The sequence below is a fragment of the Schistocerca nitens genome, chromosome 8, assembly GCF_023898315.1.
Source record: "Schistocerca nitens isolate TAMUIC-IGC-003100 chromosome 8, iqSchNite1.1, whole genome shotgun sequence".
Classification (NCBI taxonomy): domain Eukaryota; kingdom Metazoa; phylum Arthropoda; class Insecta; order Orthoptera; family Acrididae; genus Schistocerca; species Schistocerca nitens.
The window spans coordinates 252,173,882-252,190,877 of NC_064621.1; positions in this window are offsets into that span (position 1 = coordinate 252,173,882).

A 16,996-nucleotide genomic window follows, 5' to 3' on the forward strand; every position below is an offset into this window, starting at 1 on the left:
TCATCAGTTCCCTAGAACTTAGAACTACTTAAACATATCCAACCCAAGGACATCACACACATCCATGCCCGAGGCCGGATTCAAACCTGCGACCGTAGCGGTCGCGCGGTTCCAGACTGTAGCGCCTAGAACCACTCGGCCACTCTGGCCGGCAATCCTCAACAGGAGAACGTTAGTATACATTACCATAGACACTGAATACGTTGTATATTACGATAATGTTGGGGCACGTAAACAATATAGCATTTTTCCTACAGTATGGAGCAGTCGCTTTCTAATTTTATGTAGCCTTCGCTTCCTTGACCCGATTATAAATACCAGCGGCTCCTTTCACACATGGCATCCGATCTACATCATTAGCTATTCACATGTCGGCACAAGATTGGAAATTACGCCTGGCTTCTCTTTTTCTACATTCATTCGCTATACATATTTCGCGTTGATTACTGATAGTACTGAAAAACCAACTTCTCATACATAGGATTTTGCAACAGGTACCAAAAGTCGTAGGACGTTGTTATCTATCTGGGAATATTCACGCTTCACGAAGCGAGTGATGAGGAAACGATCTTAGATTTCAGAGTTGAGTCTGAAGAAATATCAATAAATTGCTCTAGTGCTTCAGTGTTAAGTAGCTGTTCTGTACTGAAAGGATCTTTGATCCAGTTCACGTGTTGATCAACTAGCCCAGGAAATTACTTCAGATAGTAATCACAGAATTCACTGCTTTTTTTTCTGAAGGCTGGAAGTTTGTCTTACTGTTTCAGACAAACATTCATCAAATTACGATTTTCAAAGACGGCATGGAGATACGCTAGCTTGAAAATAAACTAACCATCTACGCATTTCTAGAAACTAAAACAATTCTCTTGAAAATGTAAGCCCGTTAACACTTTTCAAGAAATTCCCACTTGAAAGTGAACGTGAAGTATCGTTATAAATTATGGACATAAACTTGGAGAAGTTGAAAAAGCAGCCAACCAGTTGCAAACAATCGTTTGTTGGAAACGTTGACCTAGTTATCGACAATATTAAAATTGTCTTCCTCAGAATGTGTTACGGACCTTGTTATATCAGATGCTGAGTAACTTCACTGAATAAAGCGAAACGGCTCTTGTCATATCCGACATCCATCTTAAGAACACGAATAATCACAAACCATGACTTAGGATTGCAGCAGTATACAGGTGCGAAGATCAGACGTCAAGTGTAGTGGCCCACTAATATAAGGCTCTTGTCGAGGTAAAAAGTCGACTGGTTTGCAATAGAGCACAGTGGTGCTACCTGAGTTACAGCAATATGTATATGAAAAACAGAAAAAGTTAAATGCCTCAATGTTATTTAAGATCTCTTCAGTCATTGTATCAGTGTACATTTATTGGAAACTTCTCCATTTAATTGCCGACTTTATAGAAATTACCGCTTCGATCGTTGATTGAGGAATTTTATGAAGAACAGGGCTCATGCTTCTTGATGCCAGTGCTTATCCGTGAACAAAACAGCGTGTCCGAATAGAATTAAGAGCCTCTTTACAGATCAGAATTGCAACACAGTGTAAAATTCAGCTATCTGCGATCTCCATCTGTATACGCGCATGCTCAATTTTCTCAAGTAATGTTGTTTTGTTCCTTAAAAAAACTGTAGTCTTTCAATGAGATGTCTTGCTTTTGTTTCAAGATTTATTTTCCCGCAGAAAAGATGTCCTTCGTGAAATTTGTTGTGACATGTAAACAGCACGCAACAAATTAGATGCCCATCGTTGTGATTTTATGTTGCTTAATCCAATCGAAGACTAACAGTGTTGTCTAACAAAGGCAGACATTCCAGTTGCATGTGACTCACCTATAAAAATAGACAACATGTCCAGAGCACCTGGGGGGAAAGCTATCGGGAAAGCTACCCTGCTCTGAGCTATGCGGTACTTTGAAGATGAAACAGGATCGTTTTACAGAAGTTTGTTGTGTCACTTTCTATAACTTGCCGGGAAAGTATTCTCGTCGTTTGTTTACCAAACTGCAGTTATTAAACTCCTAATGTCTTTTCATTTTGTTAGGAAGCACGCTTCCAGTAGCAAAGACTTTGAAACAAATGACATGTTGTGGTCGTTCTTCATTTCCAACAATAGTATACATAAAACCTAAACTGGAGTAACTGTCGTCATTCTTCATGCATTTATTTTGTTCATTTCATTTGCATTTGCATTTAAAAATCGGTCCATGCTGTCAGAGAATCACAAATCACAAAAGTAAATCACAAATGAGACCCTTAGAAGCCAAGGGGTATAAGTAACAGAATGTTAGTTTTGAGTAAGTTATGTTCAAAGTTGAGACACTCCAGAAAATTCCATGAACAACTTAAGAAAAAAAATATTTTTTGCACTTATATCCTACCTTATCCAGAACAGTAAATGCTGAATCTTGTCAGACAGTAATTTTTTATTACAAATCATGGATCGCAGTGACATTAATAGGGTTACTTTAATGGCAGGAAGTGACTTAATACCTGAGTTGGACATGATTTTGAGTCCACTAAGAGTCTGACAACTTGTCACGTTCATTTTCTGAATAAAAATCAACTTCTTCATGATTTTGATTAGCTGGATTCAATGTACTTGCAACTTCATGTGTGCAAGTTGCTTATAAAATTTCATAACGTACTGATGGTACAAAGGGAAGAAAAGGCTGCTTGTCTCTGTATTTCAGATATTTTAACATAGGTTGTTTATTATTTATTGCTAGAGGAGAGAAGGCACTGATCTTTCTGCCGCAACGATGTGCTTCCTCATTAATAACATGTATAAAATTTTCCAATTCTTCATTGAGAGATTCTGTGTAAAACAAGATGAAGGGTAGCTTCACTCGAAAATGCAGCTGCTGCATTTCTCTCAAGAAAGTCACTAAGGCTTTGAGATAGTCGCTGAGTCCACTTAGTGTGATGAAATCATTGCCAGTCATCTGGAACTATCTTAAATTTCCAGCTGGACCTGGAAATGAGCACTGACAACTCATCAGATCTAAAGTACACCTATTGTTCCTGGTAACCATCTCAATAATTCCAAAATCTTGGTTACATTCCATAGAGGAACGATCAGGAATCATGAATTTGTGATCTGTAAGTCCAATGTCTGTATTCTGGGAAATGTAATGCCAAAACTTTCCAATGCATTTACTTTAATTTTGATCCCCAGCGTTATCGTTAAGAGCAGTGATGTGTTTAACAGATGTGAACAATTTACATTCATAGTGCCAAAGACAGGAAGCAATTTCTTGGCGTTCATGAGCAGCTTGATTATCATGCCAAATTTCCATTGTTGCAACTCCAGAGGCTAAATCATGTATACAAGAATTCTAGGTCTACAGCTATCTTTCACAATACGCTCTGCTGAAAGAAAGCACAGGTGTGGGAAATGCCTTCTGTAGGTCAAAACGTAGTGCTTTTTGTGAATGATCATTTTCTGGATATTCTTTTGCTATGTCTTTTGCTTCTCTAGCTCCCTGAGCCTTACACAGACGTAATAACTTTTCAAGATTTAGTATCTGAAAATTTTTTGACCTCCATGAATTATCCAGTTCTGTAACTTGTAACACGTCATACAAGTATCAATCAGTACAACGTGTATGGAAATTCAGACTGAAGGCTGTGTTGAGCAAAAACCTATAGTAACTCTCTTTAAAAGATGGTAAATTACCTTCTGAACAAAACTTTTTATAGCTTTCATGTATTTCGGTTACAGTAAGCCTAGGATCCAAATACTTAATGTTAGGAAATTTCTTTCTACTTTAATGGCTGCCATAATTTGGAAATGAGTTTATGTGATTCTTAACCATCTGAACTTGTTCATCAGGAATCTTGTTTCCTGTTTTTCTTATGTCCTCTACCGTCTTTTGGTGGAACTCCAGCGGGAGATTTCTTGGATATGTGATTGGTGACACGTTTGTTACTTACATTCAATATCAGCAAGAAAAACTGTTTATATCTTCGGGAATCTTTTCAGATTGTAAGTGCTCTTACTTTTTTACGAGCATGACATCTTTTTTGGACTAAATGGTTCTTTCACTAACGTTCAAGAGTTAATGAACGATGTTCGGAGATACCAGCGTCCTAGATCGTAATATTCATCGAATATTTCAGTAATATATTCGTTACATTTAAATCTGCATTGAACCTTACCCTCTGGTGTTAATGAACCTTCCCTGCCAATCTATATAACGTTTTCATCTATGTCGAAGTCTAGAACTTTTACTTCTTTTCCAATTCTTAATCACTTTCTTCCCTTTTGATGTGGCAGTTCACTTCCAGTAGAGTCATCAGATTCCACATCAGGTCCAAAGGCTATATTTTCATCAGTGTCTGCAAAGGAAAACAAACTGTATTAGGCGTCGTCTATTCTTAAAAATTTTCTGACCCCTTATCATGAATATGCAGAGACTATACTGTATTCCAAATTCAATCACTTAGTTACAAAATAGCTAATTATGTGTATTATTTATATTATTTGTAACTTTGTCCATAACAAAATACTTGAAACTCATGATACAACTCTTCCACAGATAGGCACTTATTTTTTATGTATTAAAAACCTCTACAGATTAACGAAATGTATAGGAAATAAAATAACAGTAAATCACAAAGAAGCAATATAATAATTTTCAAGTGAACAGCTTTTGTTAAAAACTCATTCAGGAAAATAAAGAGCTATTAGCAATCACTTGACAGCCTAGAGAAAAAAGTGCGCGTATATCACTTGATTTCCAAAGAAAATATGAGATTGTCTCAGCCGTCTCTTTTCTGCCACTAGGTGTCAGCACCAGACGGCGTATTACTTGAATCTATTACTCACACAGATTTCTGTCTGCTTTAGCTCCATAAATCTACAGTTTATTCGCAAATTAAAAATTTGTCACTTACACGCCTTGGCTTCTAAGGGTCTCAACTGAAAACCATCTACCTTCGACAAAACTAACATTCAAACTCATTATTAGACAATAAGACAAATGAATCACGTAGTACGATTCGACTGTCAGCTAACACGCTGTCATGTTAAAAATACTAACGTGCCTTTCGGCTAGGTATCACAACTATCGCACACGTTGTTGCTTTATTCAGTCAAAAAGCAAATAAATCAAATGGTTATTCTTGAAAAACCATCGCAGTGCCCCTACTAGGCCGGGATGCACAGGTTTGAAAATCATTGGTATAGAGTATTTAGAGAATGTATGCTGACGTTTAGAAGTATGTGCTTGACTATCCCAACAAAAACCAGACACACGGCACGTTAGCTCAACTGAAGTTCGTATTTGCTCACAGCTATTCACAGCACGGTCAATAAAATGCAACAATGAAAAATAAATCATGCCTCCTTCAACACCCTTCTATTTGTCCTCCATCCATTCATTCTTATATATGTTGCACTTTCTGCCAATCTCATTTATTAGACGTCTGTACACCCTGTCCCCCACTTCATTTTCTGTGTTTAAGTATTTTCTTCTTTCCTCAATGAAATTACAATATCTTTTGCGTTATTTAATCATTTATACTAGGCCTCATATATCAGTCTATTTCACCTTCTGCTTCCTTCATTATTTCGTCTTTCAAAGTAGTTCATTCGTCTTCCTTTTACTCATTTCCCACGTTTCACTCAGTTGTTGCCTAAAATGAAATATAGATAAAATGTAAGTAAATAAATAAATAAGTAAATAAAATTAATCATATAGTAGTATATTACGATATGCTCATTTGTATTGTTTTCCGTTCTCTGTTTTGAAATCTGAATTCAATAATCGTGTATTGGAACTATTGTTCTTTTTGCGAAAAACAGCCAAATAAATATAATGTTCGAGATTGTAGGCTGATGGACAATTTCAGATGATTCTTAAGGCTATTTTACAAAATTTTTTGTAATAGAAGTTCCGTTTTTTTTCTTCAGTACAAGGAAGTCCCTCCTACCTATATACGAAGTTGAAACGCCCACATCTTCTGTTGACAGTTTCTCAATAAATGACAAACATTTCGTTATATCTGCTACAACGCGAGCTTATTCGTGTGAGTACCAAGTAGAGTATACATCGCTGGAGGCGTTAAGAAACATTTTTAATAAAAATGAGTTTGAAAGGACAGGCTCATGGTATCTTGCAACTTGACCTAAATGTCGCATCACGTTCATGTGCAGCGAGCTACTTGGAGAGAAGCACCGTTCACTGCTTACTAGAGTTGTGAAACTGTGTCATCCATGTTTTGTAACGCATGGGTTTTTCCCCTTTTGTAGTACCTTCTGTGCATAGCACAAGACAGCAGTTCTAAAGATTTTTTAAGAAGATGTATTCTTGTAATTCGGTTTTTTCGTTTTGGTCTATTAAGTCTTGATATTTCAAAAAATAAGTTATGACATTTCAAAGATATAAGTAACTGAAATGCATAAGTTAAAATGAAGTTTCAGTCAAGGTCTATATTTTTAAAATCCACGAACAGTTACCTTAACAACATTAATGAATATGTTACATTTCATTTTCAGACTTTCTGTTTCTTCATTTAATTAAAAAACTTTCATCTTTACTGTCCCTAATAAACATCTAACCATAGTTGGCATTCACGCTTTGACTCCATCTTTCTTGGCACCTCTTCCCCATCTACGTAATGTTCTAGTGGAAGCGTTCTAATTGCTCTTCACTATAATGCTCCAGATTTTCAGGGAGTGAAGAAAATGGGTTTTTTACACTATTCTTGTAATTCGGTTACTTTTTTTAGAAAGTTTTGAATAATAGACGTGCAGGTAGTGAAAGCGTATTTTTCTCAATATTTGTGATCCGTCAACTTGAGAGCTAACAAGTAATCCAGCATTTATTTTTTCTTCGCTAGTGAAGGAAAATTTCATAGAGAGTTTTTTAGGGCTGTGTCCATATTGTAGAAGAGCTCTTACAAACTGTTTTTTATGTAGTAGCAGAAACAATATGTTTGTAATTCCAGGCACAACATATCTCCGATTTCGCTAAACTTTTAAACTCCAGAGCTTTTGCTTCGCTAAGCAGAGCCACTCGTATAAATTTCACCTTGCTGTGATAGTGAAATTTCTATATTATTTTATTCCATTATGACAAAAAGCTATAAGTGATAGAAGAAATCCAAGAACTGTTTTGGAATCATCATAAAGAACCCCTATATACGTTCAGTCATCCGATATTATTCAAACTAATGTAGCGCGCCAAGTACCTTTAGTTTTATACGACATTCGTGACAATGTAGCCTCAGTATTTAAAGTAAACTTACCACGATAGTACGTTGCTGTAGTGATACATAATTTATTTAGTGTTACGTCTGTACATCAATGCCAACGCTTTGCAGAACGTTATATTCATAGGAAGGTTCGTTTTGATTTTGATAATTTTGAATCACATTATTATACTTTTAAGAAAAATGATGGAACGCATTATACATAGATCGACTGACGATGGCGGGTGGATAGAGAAAAATTCTGTGTTTTGCAAGAAAAGATGTCTTTGTCTGTGTATAACAAGATATGCAGAGCAAGCGGAAAGCGTCGTTCGCAAAATTTGTTTAGCTTCACCTCAGTCTTTCAGCCTCGATACGTGTTTACTGACTTGTGAATTTCGAGCAAACAAAGAAATTGGTCTCAGAGAGAGAGAACGTTACGCTGGATGCACGCATCTCTTTCATAATTCAGAATTACTGCACTTAACGCAGTAGCGAAGATAGCTATCGGCGTCCAACTCTCATAAATGACTCGCTTCATTTCCTCCAACGCTCTCTCTATTGCACTCAGATAAGGGGGGAGAAAGTCTGTTGATTTATTGGAGTTCTCAGGTCGTTGCTGGAGTGATGCGGAATGCGAAAGGACGCTACAAATGGAAAGCGGCCTGCCCGCGTGGATCAGACTTGCGTAGTCCGGGCCGAAACCACGGTTCACGCTCGGCGGCTCGTGGCAAACTCTTTCCCCCTATCTATGGAGAGATAGCGAGCTAAAGTTCAGCCGCGCCGAATGTTTCAAACGAATAATCGCTGCCGTTACCTTTATTTCGAAAACAGTAGACGCGCTTGACTGGCGTACCTGTCAGTAAAATTTCTACATACGAGCTTTCTACTTTATTATTATGTTCGACACCTAATCTTTACTGGCTGGCGCTCAATAATAGAGGGCGGTGGGTAAAATCTACATGACACCAGTATAACTCGACTTCAGTACCGTCTAAATCGTTACCTTAGAATAACACGAGGGTTGAGTGACAGCGTCGGGGAAGCAGCGGACAAGACCGATTTTCTCATGTTCCCCCTTTCCTGGTCCTCCCCCCCCCCCCCCCCCCCAACAGCTTCATGAACTGCATAATTTTTATACTGATCTCTTTCTCATAACTCACTATACCAGAACAGATTGTTCATTGGTAGTAAAATATCATTTTTAGTACAGAGTCACTCTGAACACATGTTAGCGTTCTGCTTATAACGTACAGCTACATACACATGAATTAACAACGCAGAAGATAGTTTCCCGCTTGATCAACTGCGACCGTACAAAACACTGTATTAGACAAGTGAGGCGACGCAACACTATTTCTCTTTCTAGCAGCCAGCAGCCCAGCGTAAGACATGTACTGAACAAAAAGTACATTAACTTTAAAGGCTAGAGAAAAACTTTATAATCCCATAGAGATATTGAAACGCACATTCAACTTTAGAGACCAAAGCAACATCACCCCAAATACCTAACCCTGATTTCTTGAAAAATTCATCTTACGCTTCAGAAAAAGTTCACACTGATGAGTTTATAACAAAACGGAATTATGTAGAGCAATCAGTGATGTAATAAGTACCTTCCAAGCACTTTGCGGTAACAGTCGCCGAGCGCCTGTTGCACTGTGCGGAATCAGGCAATCGCCTGTCTTCTCGCGAGTAATACAAGCAAGTATTCCCAAGAGAATCTGATCACGTAGAACTAACCTTGATCGCAGAATATAAATGGAGCTGCCCTCAGTAAATCATTATGCATAGCGATGCCTTCTCAGCAGCGAAGACCTCCGCCAGACAAAAGAAGCATCCTTCTCAATATCACAAACACCGAACAAAGTGCCTCTTCGACCTTTCCATCGGAGTCCAGAAGAGACTAAGAGTAAAGGCCAACTAGAGTGAGACAAGGAAAACCACATGCTCCAAATCTGCGAACGAATATTATTGCTCGAGAGAAAACTCAGTCTCCGAGTACACTGTAAGGAAATGGAAGTGCTAAAAGCGTTTTTCTCTCGACGTTTTTCTGTTTCAAAACGAATCACTTGTGAGAAACCCAGATGTATACTGCCAGACTTCACAAGATAACAAACCACCTGATAAACTGTTAGGCTTGTCATTGTCTATTTGGAATGTCATGGAAGCACCATAATCGGTGTGGTCTCACAATAAATTAACAATATAGTGGGCGATACTAAAACCCAGGTTTCCTGATATACCTCTAATATACCCAAGTTCTAGGATGACACTATGTGGGATTATGACAGTCGGATTTCATGTCCATGCTGCTGTCCAGAAACCGTCTATTAGAAGCAGGAATATTCGGAGGCAGGTAGAGTGGTGCATACAGCCACTGATGTGTGAAATGATGGAAGAACAGTTTAAGAAATGATGTGACATTAATATAAGCGTGTTGAACTTGTGTGCCTGATGAGTGTTATTTACTTCAGTCCGTCATGACGACCATGACATTTAGAGTTGACAGTGTGAATGAGATGGTATGATTGGAATATTTTTCCTGATATCGAGTTTGTTTCGTTGATATCCACGCAGTATATCATAGCATGCCGGACTAATGGATGTCCGACAATGTTGATAAATTAGGCTTCGGATCTCCTGTTAGCATGATAATATTATCGTTCACGAATGAGCTCCGTGGTATCGGTTTCAGGACGATCCTGATGATTGAGCTATGTCAACGTGTTTAGGATGGACCAGACCGGTAGTTTCGTTCCGTGTGAGTTCATCATAAAAATCCAGCGGCACGTATAGAGACTGATTCAGCAAGAATAGATACAAATTTAATTTCGCTTTCACTGCATCAGAAACAATGGGGAAGTTTTCCCCGAATATTAAACCTTATATTGCACCTAAACAAGGTAGGGAAGGGTGTTGTACTCGGAGGATACTGTATCTGGGAATACGTAAGGTTTGCTGATCGGTGCTTCAATGTAGTGACTTATTTTAGAATCACACGAAGGAACGTGCGTTCGAAACCACTATAGCAGTTTCTGGCATTTTCTATCGTTCTTGTTGTTGTGAAATATCAGGTTGTGTTTTGCGCAGTGCTTGTAAATCTTACGAGTTCTGCATAGATAACTGCTGTATAACATATTAAGTCTACCTGGAAGATTTAGCTAATTTTTCAGTTACAGCGTTTTATGGTGAGTAAAATACGCTAAATACGAATGAACGGTTAATCCAAATTTTGGTGGCCGTGTACCATCTTGTAACTCCAAACGCCACGTCTTCTAGGGTGGCACTCTAATATTTGCAACTGAGCTGAGTTTCTTTAATGTTTTAACTATTTTTTTAGTCTTGAATATGGAAATTTGGATAAGTTCCCAATAACTAATATTTAAAAATGGCTTTAACTTGTAACTGGCTTTTGATAATACTTCTTCGTAAGTAGATTTCACTTGCCGATTATGGATGTCTAGTAGATTAACGACTTAACACATAGACTATTAAATATGGCTCTGAGCACTATGGGACTTAACAGCTATGGTCATCAGTCCCCTAGAACTTAGAACTACTTAAACCTAACTAACTTAAGGACAGCACACAACACCCAGTCGCACGAGGTAGAGAAAATCCCTGACCCCGCCGGGAATCGAACCCGAGAACCCGGGCGTGGAGACTATTAAATACAGTTCGTCGTTATGGAACGTGCGCTAACTTTATTTGTACAAAAATGTCCAATTTATCTGCAGACTGCTTTTATTTATTTTAAAAACCGTTTTGGTGCTAGCTGCCTATTTTCAGATATTTTAAATAATCTGATAAAAATAGTCAGTGAACATGGGTGAGATATTCGATCTTTTGGACATCCTAGAGTACACATTGGTTGTTAACTGATTTATCTCTTTACGCAAGATGAAGGTTTAACTATGGGAAATTGCCTGTCCGGCATTTCAGCTGAAATTTTTTGTGAATGACATCGAGAGCAAATTTTTCATCTCCCATTCAGAAACCAAAGTGAAGATGATTTATTAAAGACGGTACGCTAATGACTCTATTTTGATCTTTAAGGGAGGAAAGGAGAAGTGGTGGAAATGACGAAAATATTAAACGAAAAGTATCCAAAATTGCGATGGATGAGAATAAGTAATCAGTTTTCTAGATTTGACCGAAAGAATGGATGGAGGATAGCACGCTTTCGGTGTTATAGAAAGAACACATGTGTACATAGCATTATAGAAGCGACCGCACGCCGCCCAGCGTAGCATAAAAGAGGATACTTTTATGCAACGAGCAACAGAGCCTCTAGACTGCCATTCGAACAAGGTGCGTTACATAGAGAATTAGGAAAAAATGGTTCAAATGGCGCTAAGCACTATGGAACTTAACATCTGAGGTCATCAGTCCCCTAGACTTAGAACTACTGAAACCTAACTAACCTAAGGACACCACACACATTCATGCCCGCGGCAGGATTCGAACCTGCGACCGTAGCAGTCGCGTGGTTCCGGACTGAAGCGCCTAGAACCGCTCGGCCACAGAGAATAAGGATTCGGCGTTATTAAACAGCTAATAAATAGAAGTCGCAAGATATTATTTGTATTATTATTAAAACCAAAGACCAATTTACCGACATAATGTATGAAAGAAAGAAGATTGAAGGTATGGATAAGTTTATCACTTTGACGTACAAAAGGTGCGTGCCGGAGTGAATTGTTAAATTCTCTACAAAAAATGTTACCGTATCATTTCAGAATGAAGGGTAAATGACGCGTATGTTAAAGCATAGACCGGCCACGAAAAAGCGAAACAAATATAGTAGCTCTTAGGTATACAAAGTTAATTGTGCGATCTGCGGCAAGTGATGTATAGGATGTGTTGTTGTTGTGGTCTTTAGTCCTGAGACTGGTTTGATGCAGCTCTCCATGCAAGCTTCTTCATCTCCCAGTACTTACTGCAACCCACATACTTCTGAATCTGCTTAGTCTATTCATCTCTTGCTCTCCCTCTACGATTTTTACTCTCCACGCTGCCCTCCAATGCTAAATTTTTGATCTCTTGATGCCCCAGAACATGTCCTACTAACCGGTCCCTTCTTTTTGTCAAGTTGTGCCACATACTCCTCTTCTCCCCAATTCTATTCAATACTTCATCATTAGTTATGTGATCTACCCATCTAATCTTCAGCATTCTCCTGTAGCACCATATTTCGAAAGCTTCTATTCTCTTCTTGTCCAAACTATTTCACTCCCATACATGGCTACACTCCATACAAATACTTTCGGAAACGACTTCCTGACACTTAAATCTATACTCGATGTTAACAAATTTCTCTTCTTCAGAAACGCTTTCCTTGCCATTGCCAGTCTACATTTGATATCCTCTCTACCTCGACCATCATCAGTTATTTTGCTCCCCAAATAGCAAAACTCCTTTACTACTTTAAGTATCTCATTTCCTAATCTAATTCCCTCAGCATCAACTGACTTAATTCGACTACATTCCATTATCCTCGTTTTGCTTTTGTTGATGTTCATCTTATATCCTCCTTTCAAGACACTGTCCATTCCGTACAACTGCTCCTCCAAATCCTTTGCTGTCTCTGATAGAATTACAATGTCATCGGCGAACCTCAAAGTTTTTATTTCTTCTCCATGATTTTTAATACCTATTCCGAATTTTTCTTTTGTTTCCTTTATTGCTTGCTCAATATACAGATTGAATAACATCGGGGAGAGGCTACAACCCTGCCTCACTCCCTTCTCAACCACTGCTTCCCTTTCATACCCCTCGACTGTTATAACTGCCATCTGGTTTCTGTACAGTTTGTAAATAGCCTTTCGCTCCCTGTATTTTATCCCTGCCACCTTTAGAATTTGAAAGAGAGTATTCCAGTCAGCATTGTCAAAAGCTTTCTCTAAGTCTACAAATGCTAGAAACGTAGGTTTGCCTTTTCTTAATCTAGCTTCTAAAATAAGTCGTAGAGTCAGTATTGCCTCACGTGTTCCAATATTTCTACGGAATCTAAACTGATCTTCCCCGAGGTCGGCTTCTGCCAGTTTTTCCATTCGTCTGTAAAGAATTCGCGTAAGTATTTTGCAGCCGTGACTTATTAAACTGATAGTTCGATAATTTTCACATCTGTCAACACCTGCTTTCTTTGGGATTGGAATTATTATATTCTTCTTGAAGTCTGAAGGTATTTCGCCTGTCTCTTACATCTTGCTCACTAGATGGTAGAGTTTTGTCAAGACTGGCTCTCCCAAGGCCATCAGTAGTTCTAATGGAATGTTGTCTACTCCCGGGGTCTTGTTTCGACTCAGGTCTTTCAGTGCTTTGTCGAACTCTTCACGCAGTATTGTATCTCCCATTTCATCTTCATCTACATCCTCTTCCATTTCCATGTATAGGATAGACTGGCGAAAATTCTGAAATCTAATACGAAGTACACTGTAGTCAGAGTAATCGGGCACCGATTGGAGGGCGTATAATAGGTAATAAACGTGAGGTGAGCACAATAAGTGGCCAAATAAAGGTACTACACAAGCTCCGAAAAGCTTTTACCTGAATGTGTTGGAGGAGCTGGAAATTCACGCCAACCAAATGAAAAGCTCAGCAAAACCGCTTAATGAGTAAAAGGAGTTCATGCACAGGAATTTTTATGAAATACTTGAAGACATTTCTTATTCGTACTTAGGGATCGGGTAGGACGGCCTGCCAAGCACTAGCTAGGGCGGCCCTCAGTTGATTGGCGGCTGTGAACTGGACACTGCAGAGGAAACTTCAGCGTGGCGCTGCGTGCGGCCTGGCGCGGGAGAAGCAGCCTCTACGGGCATTAAAATAGAAAGAAGAGAGGACAGAATTTTAAAATAATTGAACGCTTCTTAAAAATGTTTTTTTAAAATTTCTAAAAATTTTATTATCTTAAATTATATACATCATTATTGTTTGTATGTAATATCGGAAAACATTTTCTATATGTCAAACAATTTTCAGTACATCGAGCCTATTTTTCAGTCTTAGAAAGTGTTCCACGGATTAGGTTTCTTGAAAAATGTTGTAAAATGTCTTAGAGGGCTACTGTTCTTTTAGTAATGACAGTGAATCTGCAGTTCAGAAACGAGTACTCTGGTTCTTAATATTTTCTGCCTTTGGTAATATGTCTTCAATTAGTTGTCATACATTTAGTTTAACAGCTCTGAAGATGCGCGGCTGGTCCGAAAGGGGTTATTTGAAAATAAATAAAAATGATCTGCAGTGGAGATAAGAAATGAAGCGAATACGAAACTATGTTCAGGGTTGCATCTAACAAATCAGGGCGCCGCTGTTACATCAGTGCTAGCACGCTGCCTTCGTTCCTGCTGTTGTTCCGCGAATACGATGAGTCTGAGGACTGTGGCGCTGCGGTCGCTTCATTCTCTCTTACTGAAGCATACAGAAGTGTAAAGCTAGTTGTGAATTATTAATACTACGGAAGATGAGTACTCAATCTTGCTGCTCTGAAGTATGGTGATATGAAAGATTGTCAGGATCAGATGGCCTGACGAAGCTGTGTTTATGAGACAGTCGAATGTGTATGACGAATATTAATTGACGCAGGCTACATAATTGCAAATGTGTTCCATAAGAGGAGTGTTGTCTAGATTAAGTTTTGTGCTAAAATCCACGCTTCAGACATAAAACCTGCGAATTTCGTCCAATGAAAACAAAATGTTGTGCTCCTGTTTATTGCATTTCCGCCCCGCAAACGAAAACTGGGCACAGAACAATCACTGTTTTAGCAATGCCATTGTCATATCCCTGCGATCAAAAGGCACGCTATTTCTGCATTCATTTGTACATGGAAATAACAGCGAGCTTACCTTGCCGGGCCGCTGTGGCCAAGCGGCTGTAGGCGCTTCAGTCCGGAACCGCGCTGGTGCTACGGTCGCAGGTTCGAATCCTGCCTCGGGCATGGATGTGTGTGATGTCCTTAGGTTAGTTTGGATTAAGTAGTTCTATGTCTAGGAGACTGATGACCTCATATGTTAAGTCCCATAGTGCTTAGAGCCATTTGAACCATTTTTTCTTTTTTTTTTTTTTAGCTTACCCTGTCATTCATTTCATTCCTGTGAATTTTTCGAAGAGCCTCTCTCTCTCTCTCTCTGTAAGACAAAAGAAGCAAGATGCACCAAGAAGGAATTATCCAAATTTGTGGAAATAGCTAAATGAGATGAACCTGTACAAGAAGCAAATGATTACAATTTCAGAAAATGCACTTTGCGGCAGACAACTGTTCCTACAATTTTTCATGATCAATAAAGCCGTTCCAGTTGTACTTGACAAAACCTTCGTTTGGGTAAAATCTTACACACGAGCCGGATTTCAGGATGTAGATCCCATCTTCAAGAGGTACAAAAAAAAAGGACACCTAAGACGGATTCTTTATATAATCAATTAAAATTAAAAGGGCCTATACAAGTGTAAACATAAAGTTATACCTTGAGCGTGTACGAGAAAGTCATACCAGTAATGTAAAAATTCAGCAAATTTATCACGTACCGTGTGGTATCTTGGCGGGTGAGGCATGAGAAGGTTCTCTGACGCAACCAGTACCACAGCGGGTATACAAGGCCTAACCGAAAAAAAACATGACTGTAACAGCAAATAAGCTGACACTGCAATCCTGATGGAAATTATGAACCAACTGCGAACGACTAGACTAATGGCAAGGGCTTGAAATGAAGGCTTAAAAGCCGTAGAGCGCATATTGTGAACCTCAAAATCAGCTTACCATGTAAGTACCTAGCCCGCTGCATATCGTGGAAACCCAGCAAGACCGGTCAACAGATTGCTGCGCGAACCGCAGAGAGTCTCCTGTGTACACATCTGTGTCAGAGAGTGGCCGTCGCCGGAACTAATAGCGACGGCGGGAGGGAACAGACATCATAGCTAACCACACCGTCGGGTCCCCACGTTTCCTCGTACACACCACCCGCTACTAACAGTGCTAAATCCACCTTCCTTATGCATGACATTAGCTGAGACAGGCCTAGTACAGAGCAAATAATAAAAGGAAGACGTGCTATTTATAATGCAGTTGTCAAGAAATAAAATTAATAAAACCATATTGTAAATAATAAAAGTGACCAAACTGACATACCACAAGTTAAACATAACAGTGGGAGATGTATCAGTATACAGAGTACTTCATATTAAGACTGCAAGTCTGTGAGTGTACTGCCGCCCTTTATGTACCTAAAAATAACAGCCATCGTTCAGCTCATCCTGAGGAGCGTGCACGTTTCCGCAAAATTATGTTGGTATTTACCGTATGAAGTGACCACACTGTGAGTGTTGATACATCGGGCAGAGAGGAAGAAATTTTCAAGGTAGGTTTAGAGAACATAGTACCACTCGTAATCCTAATCTGCTAGAGCGATACATTTAGCACGCAATTACATTATTGCATATACAGTCGGAAGACCAGGTCCTTACTATTTTGAAAGAGTTAGAAGTCATATAGTGCAAGTTTCAACATCCATGCAGAAGCGTCAGTCAGGAAAACGAACTTAAACAGAAAGGGATGCTCAGCAGTTATTTACAGTGTCTACAGCGGGATCCACTATTTTGGGCTGCCGTATCTTGTCATCTTCGCCTAAGCTGAATAACATCTCGTCTCCTGGTGTTGGAGCTTGCGTGTCATGTCAGCTGTATTGGTGTCACATAACGTTTTCAAAACTAATTTCAAGTTTTCTATTTTAGTGATTTGTTCATAATATATTGTTCCTCAGCTTAGTACCTAACGTGTAAAACTGCCGCT